At 33.9% G+C, this 15,409-nt stretch overlaps 1 long non-coding RNA gene across 1 annotated transcript; it reads left to right on the plus strand.

Annotated features, from left to right (window-relative positions):
* The first annotated feature begins 8,060 nt into the window (after positions 1-8,060).
* On the plus strand, positions 8,061-10,075 carry LOC119770265. Its single transcript, XR_005278737.1, has 3 exons — positions 8,061-8,391; positions 8,454-9,917; positions 9,982-10,075. It is a non-coding gene; the product is annotated as an uncharacterized LOC119770265 (long non-coding RNA).
* Positions 10,076-15,409: the final 5,334 nt, after the last annotated feature.

The raw sequence follows: 15,409 nt of genomic DNA on the forward strand, positions 1-15,409 counted from the left end.
CCCTTCACACCACTTTAATGCCTTGTGCAAATTTGATTTTAAGATCACAGAAACGGTTAAAGACGTGCCACTTTTGGAAGATTTTTATGAATCGAATTTTTTGCAAGTTTTAGGAAGTAGAATATCTGCCATAATGCATGATACTATTGTTTAGGTACCTTTTGTATATATTTTTGTGAAGATTATTCTTGAAATTTAGATTTTTATCCTCCCTCCTCGTCCTTGACCAGGGCCCAAAACCTTAAATAAAAGTTTTGCAATGCCGTTGCGCAAACACTTATTTTTTCTGTCCTTCACGAACAACAAAATCGCCAACATTTTAAAAAATAGGGTGTTCACTTAAAAAAAATAGTAAAAATATGAAAATTGAAATTACAAGCAATTATTTGGATGAAAAAACTGCAAGCTCAAACCTGTTCAAATTTATGTCAACTCAGGAAAAAGCATTTTGAAATGTTTTCGGGTGGTGAAGCGAATCGAAAAAAGGTGGCCCTCTGATTTTTCGGGCCGATTTTGAAGAGGTGTCATGAGCTTTGAAAAATAATTGCAACGACCTAAAAAACTAAAATCAAATCAAATCAATTAGTATCAAATTACAACTATTTAAGTTAACTTCATTCATTAACTGTTCCTTAAAAAATGCAGATTTTTACTTTTTTTTCACTAAATTTGTTAACATAAAACGCGTGGAAAAATAAATACAAAGTTATGAATAAAATTTAATTTTTTTTAAAGCATTTTTACAAACTGTTACTGTAAGTTTTTAACTACTCAAAAACTCATCGAAATAATGTCTCAAAACAAAAAAAATCTAGGAAATAAAATGAAAAAATCAATAAAATTTTGTTCATAGAAAAAAGACATTCTCTTACATCAGGCTTGAATGTATGCAATATCTCACCGTTATATTTTAATGGAAAGTCGATTATATTATATTACACAACCTAAACATTAAAATAAACAGTTCATGTTTTCAAGAACGCAACATTTGTTTTATGAATCCTATAAAAAGCAATTGAGGTTTATTTTTCTTCTTTGTTGCTTTCATTAGAGATATTTCTAGAGTTTTTTTTGAGAGCAATTCCAGCCCAAAACAGGAATTTATCAGGTACTTTTTTCTCGACCCTCTCCGATTTCAATGAAACTTTGTAGACATGTTATCCTTTGCTTATATAAGCCATTCTTGTATATATGGAGCCAGTTCCACTCGATAATGACATTTGAGAAGGGCGTAAGTGTTTTAAATATTTTTGTAATTCGGAATTTAAATATTTCTGTATCTCGAAGCCGTTGCATCGTATCAAAAAGTGGTCAAAGACAAACTTGTAGGAAATTTTACGGGCTTTTCGATAAAAATACACTGAAAGAAAAAAACACCCAACTTTTATGAGATTTTTTGATTTTTAAGTTTAAAAGTCAAATTTGAGGGGGAGCCCCCGATTTTTTTTCGTTCAAAATTTTTGTGAAGATAGCCTAAGATGTTACAAAAAGTCTCACGAAAAATGCAGGATGGAGCAACTCACCTAAAAAAATACAAAAATCATTTACTGAAACTGTTTTTTTGAAAAGAACTCTAAACGTCAAAATTTTCAAAAACCTAATACGGGAATCGATTTTCCAGACAATTTTACATAAAAGTCTCCATATTGACCATTGTCCGAAGTCCAATCCTTGTAAAGTTACAGCGGTTTTAAAAATAAAAATGTTGAAAAATAGGTTTTTGATGGTTTTGGCAATTTCTATACGACAGACTTAATTTTCAGTCTCGTAAATATTTTTACCGGAAAGCTCGTCAAATTTCCCATAAGTTTGTCTTTGACAACATTTAAATTGGATGTATGAGCTTGCAGATATAAGCTAATTACATTGCTCATAATTGAAAACATCATATTTTTCAGTGTAGTATAGTAACCTGGATAGTAAATTAGCTTATATCTGTAAGCCCATACATCCAATTGAAATGTGGTCAAAGACAAACTTATGGGAAATTGGACGAGCTTTCCGGTAAAAATATTTTCGAGACTGAAAAATCAAGTCTGTCATATAGAAATTGCCAAAAACCATCAAAAAACCTATTTTTTCAACATTTTTATTTTTAAAACCGCTGTAACTTCACAAGGATTGGACTTAGGACAATGGTCAATATGGAGGCTTTTATGTAAAATTGTCTGGAGAATCGATTCCCGTATTAGGTTTTTGAAAATTTTGACGTTCAGAGTTCTTTTCAAAAAAACAGTTTCAGTAAATGATTTTTGTATTTTTTTAGGTGAGTTGCTCCATCCTGCATTTTTCATGAGTCTTTTTGTAACATCTTAGGCTATCTTCACAAAAATTTTGAACGAAAAAAAAAATCGGGGGCTCCCCCTCAAATTTGACTTTTAAACTTAAAAATCAAAAAATCTCATAAAATTTGGGTGTTTTTTTCTTTCAGTGTATTTTTATCGAAAAGCCCGTAAAATTTCCTACAAGTTTGTCTTTGACCACTTTTTGATACGATGCAACGGCTTCGAAACACAGAAATATTTAAATTCCGAATTACAAAAATATTTAAAACACTTACGCCCTTCTCAAATGTCATTATCGAGTGGAACTGGCTCCATATACACAAAAATGGCTTATATAAGCGAAGGATAACATGTCTACAAAGTTTCATTGAAATCGGAGAGGGTCGGGTACAACCGATTCCCTATTTGGCATGGAATTGCTCTTGAATAGGTCCTATAAACATAATAGCTTATGAAACCTTTCAAAAAAAAAAATAATCAAGATTTGTGCATTTGGCATGCAATTAAGTCAAATCCGTGATTTATGAGAAACTTTAACATAAAAACTCCACCCCTACCTGTCAAATTTTTTTACCCGACAAACTTCGTTCTGCCTTTTTTAGTTTGTTGACGTTTTTTGATTTTTTGCTTATTCAGCCTCCTGCGGTCAAAATATGATTTTATGTAACGTTCTCCATACAATTTGCCGATACTCCGGAATCGATTCCAGAGTGGTCAAAGTGTCAATTAGTTAGCGTATAAGCCTTCCTTGGGCTTATACAAACCCAACGCAACAAAGAGCACCTCGATCCGACGCTCCGTATTAAACTGATTCGAGTTCGAACAAAACCGTCGAATTTTGTTTATATATATCTGGAGTTTTTTCAAGAGTTTTTTTGAAAAAAGAAATATTTTTTTTTGCTTTTTGGGTGTTTTCGGAACCGCTTTGAGTCAGGGGTATTCAAAAACACATTTTGTTTAAAGAACCTTTTCAAAAAAAAAAAAAGACTTCAGATATAGATGATACACATAACATAATTTTAATTTTTATATTTTTTAATCCGGCTGAAACTTTTTTGGTGCCTTCGGTATGCCCAAAGAAGCCATTTTGCATCATTAGTTTGTCCATATAATTTTCCATACAAATTTGGCAGCTGTCCATACAACAATGATATGTGAAAATTTAAAAATCTGTATCTTTTGAAGGATTTTTTTGATCGATTTGGTGTCTTTGGCAAAGTTGTAGGTATGGATATGGACTACACTGAAAAAAAATGATACACGGTAAAAAAAATTTGGTGATTTTTAATTTAACTTTTTGTCACTAAAACTTGATTTGCAAAAAACACTATTTTTATTTTTTTTTTTATTTTTTGATATGTTTTAGAGGACATCAAATGCCAACTTTTCAGAAATTTCCAGAATGGGCAAAAAATCTTTGACCGAGTTATGATTTTTTGAATCAATCCAGATTTTTAAAAAAAATCAAAATATTGGTCGCAAAAATTTTTCAACTTCATTTTTCGATGTAAAATCGAATTTGCAATCAAAAAGTACTTTAGTAAATTTTTGATTAAGTGCATCGTTTCCAAGTTATAACCATTTTTAGGTAACTTTTTTAAAAATAAGTCGCAGTTTTTCATTTTTTAAAAATAGTGCCCATGTTTGCCCACCATTGAAAAAAATATTTTTGAACAGTTGAGAAAATTCTCTATATTTTGCTTTTTCGGACTTTGTTGATACGACCCTTAGTTGCTGAGATATTGCCATGCAAAGGTTAAAAAACAGGAAAATTGATGTTTTCTAAGTCTCACCCAAACAACCCACCATTTTCTAATGTCGATATCTCAGCAACTATAGGTCCGATTTACAATGTTAAAATATGAAACATTCGTGAAATTTTCCGGTCTTTTCGAAAAAAATATTTTCAAAAAATTTAAATCAAGACTAACATTTCAAATGGGCGTAATATTGAATGTTTGGCTAGATTGAAATGTTAGTCTTGATTTTAAATTTTTGAAAATATTTTTTTCGAAGAGATCGGAAAATTTTACGAATGTTTCATGTCTTAACATTGTAAATCGGACCTATAGTTGCTGAGATATCGACATTAGAAAATGGCAGGTTGTTTGGGTGAGACTTAGAAAACATCAATTTTTCTGTTTTTTAACCTTTGCATGGCTATATCTCAGCAACTAAGGGTCGTATCAACAAAGTCCGAAAAAGCAAAATATAGAGAATTTTCTCAGCTTTTCAAAAATATGTTTTTCAATAGTGGGCAAACATGGGCACTGTAGGGATTATGGGTTGCAGGATTGAATATGTAATAAATTATTAAATGAGTATTTATTATAAGATTGATATAATTCATAAATAAGAGTTAAGAGCGCAACAAAAAGTGCGCACCTTCATGAATATTGCCTTGTTAGCTAATCGTGGATTGAGTGCGAGAGCGCGCTAGCGAGCTGCGAGAGAGAACAACGAGCGAGAAAACAACGAGATGCGCGCGGCCAGCGAAAGAGAGAATGAAGATTGTCAAATCAGTTTTGTGGTTAATTTCTGTGGAATAAGACGTGTTGTTTGTGAATTGCAAAATATCTGTGTTTTTATTATAAAAGAAAGTCCCCGATCACGACAATGGCACAGTCCGGTAAGTCGAACCTTTTGATTCATGAAAGATCATTTGTTTTGCTTGAATTGTTGTGTTGTGAAATCCAACAGTTTTGTTTACCTGCCAGGATGCAGGTCCAAAGTTTCGCTTTGTTGTTTTGCCTGTGTTTTGAAACAGGTAGATTTTTGCTTGAACTTGTTATTTGAAATTGATAAAAGGCATAAAACTATCTGCGATAATTGACGGTCTTGAATTTAATGAATGATTTGCTTGTTGTTGTGATATTGGGAACGAATGTTTTGTTTTGAAGTAGTAAGTTTTGCTTTTCGTTGTGATAATTGAAAACCAATGTTTTATTCTAAGTTTATGGTGGAATTTGAAGGCAAATAATTTCCTCGAAATTTGATTGTTTTTGTAAAATCACATTTTTGCTTTAAATTTGATTGTTGTTGTTTTGATTGACGACCAATGTTTTGTTTTTAATTTGATGCAATGTATAATTGTTGTTGTGGAAATTGAACTCCAATGTTTTGTTACGAATTAGACTTCAATTTTTTTTTCTTATTTTTGTGATTGATGGAAATCAATATTTTGTTTATAATTTGACAAAAGATTTGACAAGATTGTGGAAATTGAAAATCAATATTTCGTTTTGAATTTGATGGAGGATTAGTTTGCGATTGAAGGTAGATAATTTGTTTTTAATTTAGTTGTTGTTTTGGCAATTGAAATCAAATTTGTTGTTTGAATTTTATTGTTGTTATTATAATTGACGACCAATGTTTTGTTTTGAATTTGATGCAAAATTTGATTGTTATGGATTGTTGTTATTATTGATGATCAGTATTTTTATTTTTTATTTTGGATTGGATGCTGGTTATTTTGGTAATTGAAGACCAATGTTTATTTTTGAATAAGATAAATATTTGCTTCTTGTTAGTTTTGTTTTAAATTTAATGAAAGATATGCTTGTTGTGGCAATGACTTGATGCAAAGTCCAATAAAATCACAAATTACAAAATTTACAGGTTTAATTTTGATTGAAAGATTTGATTGTTGATGAGGGAATTAAAGGCCAATGTTTTGTTATGATAAGATGACAAATTTGCTTATTTTTGCGATAAATGAAAACCAATATTTTGTTTCGAGTAAGATACGAGGTTTGATTGATATTGTGGTAATCGAAAACCAGTTATTATTTTGAATATGAAGGCCAAGATTTGTTTTCTGAATTTGAGTTTTGTTATTATAGAACGGTATTTTTTTCGGTTTTAAATTTCATGCAATATTTGATTGTTGTTTTATGATGGGCAATTTTGAGTTTTAAATTTGACGCAATATTTGATTGTTTATATGGTAATTGATGACCAATGTTTTGTTTTGAAGTTGATGCAAAATTTGATTATTAATTTTATGGTTAATGAAAAACTGTTTAGTTCTCATTTGAATGAAGATTTGATTGTTGTTATGATTGACGATAAATTTTTACTGTGAATTTGATGCAATATTAGATTGTTGCTTGATGCTGTGGAAATTGAAAACTATCGTTTTAGAATTCTAATGAAAATTTTATAGATTTATGCAGAAATTGACAATCAATGTTTTGCTTTCAAATTTGATTTGAGCAACGTTTTTTGCCGTTATAATTGATTAGTTATAGTTAATTTTGAAGTCTCTTCTGTGTTGGAGCCTGACAGACCTCTGCGATGGTAGTCAGAAAAAAGTCTCCTCTGTGTTGGAGCCTGACAGACCTCTGCGATGGTAGTCAGAAAAAAAAGTCTCCTCTGTGTTGGAGCCTGACAGACCTCTGCGATGGTAGTCAGAAAAAGTCTCCTCTGTGTTGGAGCCTGACAGACCTCTGCGATGGTAGTCAGAAAAAAGTCTCCTCTGTGTTGGAGCCTGACAGACCTCTGCGATGGTAGTCAGAAAAAAGTCTCCTCTGTGTTGGAGCCTGACAGACCTCTGCGATGGTAGTCAGAAAAAGTCTCCTCTGTGTTGGAGCCTGACAGACCTCTGCGATGGTAGTCAGAAAAAAGTCTCCTCTGTGTTGGAGCCTGACAGACCTCTGCGATGGTAGTCAGAAAAAAGTCTCCTCTGTGTTGGAGCCTGACAGACCTCTGCGATGGTAGTCAGAAAAAGTCTCCTCTGTGTTGGAGCCTGACAGACCTCTGCGATGGTAGTCAGAAAAAAGTCTCCTCTGTGTTGGAGCCTGACAGACCTCTGCGATGGTAGTCAGAAAAAGTTTCCTCTGTGTTGGAGCCTGACAGTCCTCTGCGCTGGTAGTCAGATTAAAAAATGAATAATCTGTGCTGGAGTTCTTTGCGAAGGCAGTCAGATAACAATCTCCTCGATAAAGGAACCCGACAGACTTTTGTGATGATTTTTTTTAAATAACTACGCAGAAGAAGCCTTATGGATTTTAAAAATATATTGTTCAGCAAATCTTTTCATTCAATTAAGGACCGTCTTTAACATCACAAATCAAATTGACCTAAGAAAATGAATAAATAAATTTAAATGTGAAAGTGAGCACTTTTTGGTATCCACAAATAAAGCAATATGTATTTTGGCGTTATGTCTGTGAACTACCTAAAAAAATGATTTTAAATTCATCGAATAGGACTAAAACGGTTGTCACTAACTGGAGTTGTCCTCTCTTGAAAGATAAACCTCTAAATTGAAAGACGTTAATGATTAAGTATTCCATATTGATAGTTGTTATGGTTAATTGTTACTTTAATCGATTTACTCAGCTGTGATACAAAAGTTGCTTGAAACCCAACATTATTTCACAGGGAAGTAAAAATTTAAGTAATCGTTAACATGAACAATACATTATTAGTTAAAAAAGGTAAAATAATTCACTTAATAATTAATTTGATGCATTTTTAAATAATAAATAAAGGAATGATTAATCATCAGAAATGCTTAAAATATAATTTAAAGTGTGAGAGCGTTGCGTCACAAGAGAAAATAATACAAATATTTAAATATTAATATTGAGTTGAGAAATATGAGTGACAATTTGAGCAACGAAAAAAAACATTATTTTAAAAAAACTAGGAAATATTTATTATATTTATTTTTATTTTTCAATGCAATATCTGTTATTTGTTCAAAATAGTTCAAAATCATTATAGCAATTATGATTAGTCTGTATATTTTGATGTGAAAAGTCCGTGCGAAATTTGTAAATCACCCCCCGCTACCACGCGAACGTCAACGTTGCTTGTTTGACAGACAAGATTGTCTGGCCGCTGTGCACTCACACAGCCGTGCGCGCTCACTTCCGCTGAAAAGGAAAGCTCATTCAGTGTTCGCCAACGTGAGGAGCGGTCGTGCAGTGGAAGAAGTTCCACGCAAACCGTGTGCGCAGTTGTTCTGCTCCGCGAAAAGTGCTCGCCCCGCCGTAAAGTTGTGAAGTCCCGCAGGAGGACGCCCGAGGTTCACGTCCTCAGAAGCATCTACCGTGACTGGCCCTCGTCGGGAAGAAAACCGGCACCGTCCGCCGGCGAGGTAATGAATTCTACTGCACGTGGGCATTTTTGCACCTTTGCTCACGGAAACGAAAATTGTAGGGCCAAAAATGACGGACGACGATATTTGCACCGAAGGGACGAATCGGCACCGGAGCCGGCCTGCTGCCTTGGATCACTGGACGAAACACGCCGGCGCGCGGCATGTTGGGAGTGAACAATCTTCGCAAGATCAACGCAGGCGGGGAGAAAGTTTGGACGACGGCGGAGGCACGTGGAATCCGCTTGCTCCGCGGCGGTGCTCGTAAGTGGAAATGTTGGCCGGTCGGGCCGAGGTGAAGAATCCCGCGCGGACGCGAGCAAAGGGCGGCTCGCCACGCGGCAATTGGCGATCGAAGGGTGAGCAAGTGAGAGAGCAAGAGGAAGAGGCAAAGTGAGAAGAGCCGGGGAAGGAAAAAGAAGGAGGAAGAAGAAAACGGAATAATGCTAGATGCCGAAAGGGCGCATGGAGCACGAAAGAAGAAGAAAAGAGAGAGCAAGAAGAAGAGCATCAGGAAGATGTTGTACGCACACACACACACACTCACACCATCAATCGGTTCAATACACATGTTAAAAGACGAATTTTGTGCTTGTTTTTCTTATTACTTGAGCTCAAAGAGTAGCAGGAGAAGAATTATTGTAACATGGCGCCCAACAAAACGAACCCAATCAGGAAATTTAGCTAGTTTTTGTTAAATGTGTGTACCTTAGAGTCTGCTACGGTGAACAAGCTATGACAGCAGTAGGAGTAGGCTGTGAACAAGAAGAAAACAAAAAACGCTAGGCGGTAACAGTGAGGAGTTGAAGCCAGTTGTAGGCAATTGGCTGTCAGGCTCAGGAGAGGTAGCCATTGTGGGAGTTAAGCTGGAGACGTTTTGGGTCATGCAGGAGATGACCATCTGACCACCTGTCTGAGCAGATTACGCTGCTGTGTATCGTTAGTACCGTTATGTTTCGATCAACACGATCTGGGGAGCCTTGGGCTTCCGCACTTTAGTATTTTTGAGTTTGGTCTAGTTTAAGTATGTGACGTAGGTCACGGGTCAGACGGTCTCCAGCAAGCTTCTGGCGGAAGTTGTTTTGAGAATTTTCCGTGTGGGACTGTCATCCCACACGGAAAATTCTTCCCAAATGGCAGGGTTGTATAGCAATTATGATTAGTCTGTATATTTTGATGTGAAAAGTCCGTGCGAAATTTGTAAATCACCCCCCGCTACCACGCGAACGTCAACGTTGCTTGTTTGACAGACAAGATTGTCTGGCCGCTGTGCACTCACACAGCCGTGCGCGCTCACTTCCGCTGAAAAGGAAAGCTCATTCAGTGTTCGCCAACGTGAGGAGCGGTCGTGCAGTGGAAGAAGTTCCACGCAAACCGTGTGCGCAGTTGTTCTGCTCCGCGAAAAGTGCTCGCCCCGCCGTAAAGTTGTGAAGTCCCGCAGGAGGACGCCCGAGGTTCACGTCCTCAGAAGCATCTACCGTGACTGGCCCTCGTCGGGAAGAAAACCGGCACCGTCCGCCGGCGAGGTAATGAATTCTACTGCACGTGGGCATTTTTTGCACCTTTTGCTCACGGAAACGAAAATTGTAGGGCCAAAAATGACGGACGACGATATTTGCACCGAAGGGACGAATCGGCACCGGAGCCGGCCTGCTGCCTTGGATCACTGGACGAAACACGCCGGCGCGCGGCATGTTGGGAGGAACAATCTTCGCAAGATCAACGCAGGCGGGGAGAAAGTTTGGACGACGGCGGAGGCACGTGGAATCCGCTTGCTCCGCGGCGGTGCTCGTAAGTGGAAATGTTGGCCGGTCGGGCCGAGGTGAAGAATCCCGCGCGGACGCGAGCAAAGGGCGGTTCGCCACGCGGCAATTGGCGATCGAAGGGTGAGCAAGTGAGAGAGCAAGAGGAAGAGGCAAAGTGAGAAGAGCCGGGGAAGGAAAAAGAAGGAGGAAGAAGAAAACGGAATAATGCTAGATGCCGAAAGGGCGCATGGAGCACGAAAGAAGAAGAAAAGAGAGAGCAAGAAGAAGAGCATCAGGAAGATGTTGTACGCACACACACACACACTCACACCATCAATCGGTTCAATACACATGTTAAAAGACGAATTTTGTGCTTGTTTTTCTTATTACTTGAGCTCAAAGAGTAGCAGGAGAAGAATTATTGTAACATCATTCATTAATTTCGATAGAAATTATATTTCAACACTGTATCATTTTATTGAATTAAAAAAAAACTTTCAGAATTTTAGTAATGTAAATATATCAAAATTAAATTAAGAGAAACATTATTTTGAAATAAATTAAAGAAACTTTGGGGTTCTTTAATCGATTGTACATAATTATGAAACCAAACTTTTTCAAATAACATAACAGGAGTTTATCAGCAAAGGAAAAGTTAAAATTTTAAATAAGAAAAGAAATTATTGACAGGGATCGTAAAGATCGTGATTAAAAAAAATAAGTTTCTGTGAACAATCTACTCAAGTAATATATCAAAGTTGCTTGGAACCTATTTTACATTACGAGGAAAATAAAACAAAATATTTAAATATAAACATTTAAAAATCTTTCAGCTGTTTTTAGATACGTTTTGAAGGAAATTATGGTTAGGATATTGTCTCCTCCGTGTTGGAGCCTGACAGACCTCTGCGGTGGTAGTTTGAAAAATGTTTCGCCAGAGCTGGAACTCTTTGAGAAAGTAGTCGGATTGCAATCTATACATCTATGCATTACAAGAATAATTGAATAAAATATGTTTTTTGTTGTTATCTGATAAGCACAGTACATTTTGAAGGTATATATAAATAATATGACCTTAAACCATTGTTTTGATCATGATTAAATGTAACATTGAATAATCTAATCTACGGTAATATCAAAAGTGCTTGAATCCATACCTTTAGCTACAATAAATACAATTTGAAGAGAAAATTAATTTGACATATAATAGAAATCGAATATAGCAAAACGGCATTTATTTCAGTTTATATATTTTATTTTTATTGCAACAATTTACCACATGATTTTGTTTTATTCATTAGAATAATATTTTCTGTACTATGTTTTGTTTCAAGATAAACAAAAATATTATTAAGTAGACACAACAGAGAAAAAAAAACTATTCGGTAAAAACTATCGTTTGTGTGGTTAAAAGATCGCTTAAGTGAATATTAATAGAAAGTTCAAAATTTTTAATATAAAAGTTGAAAAATGTTGATACTACAGAACAAAATCGTTAAATCGGTAATTTTTTTTAAAGAAAGCTTTTGTGGCAAAAATAAATAACATTTGATTTTATTTTTTTTAATAAAAAAAAATGTATTTTGTGCAGCAAAGCACATTTTGAGCATTAATTGAATTATTTATATTATTTTTGCAATTTGCTTCATTTATTGAGATTGCTTTTCAAGAAATCATCTTAAACTGAAATATGGACTATTTTTTATTTTATAAAAGTGTACAGGTACTGATGAAAACAAATTCTTCAAAAATATTACTGATTTTGCATTTTTAGTAATTTTTGCCATGATTTATTAACAGTTTCAAAATTAGTTAAAATGCGGTAATTTTTGAAACAATGTTAAGCGGTGTTTGCACATCGGAAGGAACCGGTCAAGAAAAAAATCAAATGGGCAGCAGTAGAAGCGAAAGCATGCCAGATAGGGTGAAGAAAAGCCTCAAGAAAACGCTCCCTCTCCTTTGTTCTGCTGTTCGTAAAGCTGTTTCTTGACCCCTTTCCTTCCGATCTCCATACTAGCCTTTATTTAAAAAAAATGTTGTTTGTTTTAGCTGTACATCTTGGTTGGGAATAAATTACAGAAAAGTACAGATAAAAATATTGAAAATGAGGAAGGAATAAGCTTGCTTGTAGATCCATTTTGGGTGTTTTAGAGTATTAATTACAAACATATACTTTTCGTCACGTCTGCATTTAATATTAAAATCAGTTTATGTTTACCTTCAAGTCCCGTCTGGTGGATCAATCGGACGTGGCACTGGGCTTGGGCTCATAATTTATAGATCGGTTTGAACTCCGTGGCGGGCGCACATAAATTCAAAGTGTAAATTTGAGTAAAAACAATATCTGTGCCTGTCATCGTTTTTATTTCAGATTTTTTTTTTTAAATAAGTTAAATAAATTACCACATTGTATAAATTACCACATTTTTACGGTACACATAAATTTGAAACTTAAAAAACGCCAGAATTATGCTTCATTTGTTAATTAAGTCAGCAACATGTTAGATTTTTGAATTTAGAACACATTGTTTTATATTTCATATTCCCAAAATGATAATAAATAAAAATAATATGATTCCATTTCATTCAAAATGTTAAAAAAAATTGCTTTCGAATTTGAATTATTATTTTTTTAAATCGTGTTGTTTCAGCAATGTTTGTAAAATTTGCTTTTTAATTTTAAATTACATAAAATTTAAAGAAAATCAGGTAAACAATCACTAATCTCGTTTTGCATAAAAAATTGATAAACCTGCATTTATTTGAGAAATATTTGTGGTTTTTGTTTTTCTCCTCGTTTTTTCTTTTTCTTATATTTTCAGGTGTTTTTAAATTTTCAACCTCATCAGCGCATTCCATTTTCTACAACTCCTGTCATTGTCGTGATCGGGGACTTTCTTTTATAATAAAAACACAGATATTTTGCAATCAACAAACAACACGTCTTATTCCACAGAAATTAACCACAAAACTGATTTGACAATCTTCATTCTCTCTTTCGCCAGCCGCGCGCATCTCGTTGTTTTCTCGCTTGTTGTTCTCTCTCGCAGCTCGCTAGCGCGCTCTCGCACTCCATCCGCAATCAGCTAACAAGGCAATATTCATGAAGGTTTGCACTTTTTGTTGCGCTCTTAACTATTATTTATGAATTATATCAATGTTATAATAAATACTCATTTAATAATTTATTACATATTCAATCCTGCAACCCATAATCCCTACATTCTCCCTCTTTTCTACTCTCAAGATGACGAATATCAATCATAATTCCTAACAGAAAAATTGCATGAATGCTAAATCAATCAATGTTTTTTTTTAAATTTCCTAAAAGATTTTCGTCGGGTTCCTCGACTTTGTTTTCATGCTGATCTAAATACGAAAGCGCAGTCTTCGAAATGTTTCATCTATGTTGTCCAAGAGACTGACATCCGATCGCAGGAGTTGTAGAAAATGGAATGCACTGATGAGGTTGAAAATTTAAAACACCTGAAAATATAAGAAAAAGAAAAAACGAGGAGAAAAACAAAAACCACAAATATTTCTCAAATAAACGCAGGTTTATCAATTTTTATGCAATACGAGATTAGTGATTGTTTACCTGATTTTCTTTAAATTTTATGTAATTTAAAATTAAAAAGCAAATTTTACAAACATTGCTGAAGCAACACAACACGATTTAAAAAAATAATAATTCAAATTCAAAAGCAATATTTTTTTTAAAACATTTCGAATTAAATGGAATCAAATTATTTTTCTTTATTATCATTTTGTGAATATGAAATATAAAACAATGTGTTCTAAATTCAAAAATCTAACATGTTGCTGACTTAATTAACAAATGAAGCATAATCCTGGCGTTTTTAAAGTTTTAAATTCATGTGTACCATATAAAACAAAGAATAAACATTTCTAAAAATATATACAATGTGGTAATTTATTTTATTTATTTAAAAAAAATCTGAAACAAAAACTATGACAGGCACAGATATTGTTTTTACTCAAATTTACACTTTGAATTTATGTGCGCCCGCCACGGAGTTCAAATCGATCAGCCCAGTGCCACGTCCGATTGATCCACCAGACGGGACTTGAAGTTAAACATAAACTGATTTTAATATTAAATGCAGTCGTGATGAAAAGTATATGTTTGTAATTAACACCCAAAAACACCCAAAATGGATCCACAAGCAAGCTTATTCCTTCCTCATTTTCAATATTTTTATCTGTACTTTTCATGTTATTTATTCCCAGCCAAGCTGTACTGCTAAAACAAACAACTTTTTTTTTATATAAAGGCTAATATGGAGATCGGAAGGAAAGGAAGGTTTTACGAACAGCAGAACAAAGGAGAGGGAGCGTTTTCTTGGGGCTTTTCTTCACCCTATCTGGCTTGCTTTCGCTTCTACTGCTGCCCATTTGATTTTTTTCTTGACCGGTTCCTTCTGATGTACATACACCGCTTAACATTGTATCAAAATTACCGCATTTTAACTAATTTTGAAACTGTTAATAAATCATGGCAAAAATTACTAAAATGCAAAATCAGTAATATTTTTAAAGAATTTGTTTTCATCAGTACCGGTACACTTTCATAAAATAAAAAATAGTCCGTATTTCAGTTTAGGATGATTTCTTAAAAGCAATCTCAATAAATGAAGCAAATTGCAAAAATAATATAAATAATTCAATTAATGCTCAAAATGTGCTTTGCTGCACAAAATACATTTTTCATAAAAATAAAATCAAATGTTGTTTATTCTTGCCACAAAAGCTTTCTTAAATATTTTTTACCGATTTAACGATTTTGATCTGTAAATGCATGGTAGTATCAACATTTTTCAACTTTTATATTAAAAATTTTGAACTTTCTATTAATATTCACTTACGCGATCTTTTAACCAAACAAACGATAGTTTTTACCGAATAGTTTTTTTTCTCTGTTATGTCTACTTAATAATATTTTTGTTTATCTTGAAACAAAACATAGTTCAGAAAATATTATTCTAATGAATAAAACAAAATCATGTGGTAAATTGTTGCAATAAAAATAAAATATATAAATTGAAATAAATGCCGTTCCGCTATATTCGATTTCTATTATATGTCAAATTAATTTTCTCTTCAAATTGTATTTAAAGTAGCTAAAGGTATGGATCCAAGCACTTTTGATATTACCGTAGATTAGATTATTTAATGTTACATTTAATCATGATCAAAACAATGTTTAAGATCATTTTATTTATAAATACCTTCAAAATGTACTGTGCTTATCA

The sequence above is a fragment of the Culex quinquefasciatus genome, chromosome 3 (assembly GCF_015732765.1).
Source record: "Culex quinquefasciatus strain JHB chromosome 3, VPISU_Cqui_1.0_pri_paternal, whole genome shotgun sequence".
Lineage (NCBI taxonomy): Eukaryota > Metazoa > Arthropoda > Insecta > Diptera > Culicidae > Culex > Culex quinquefasciatus.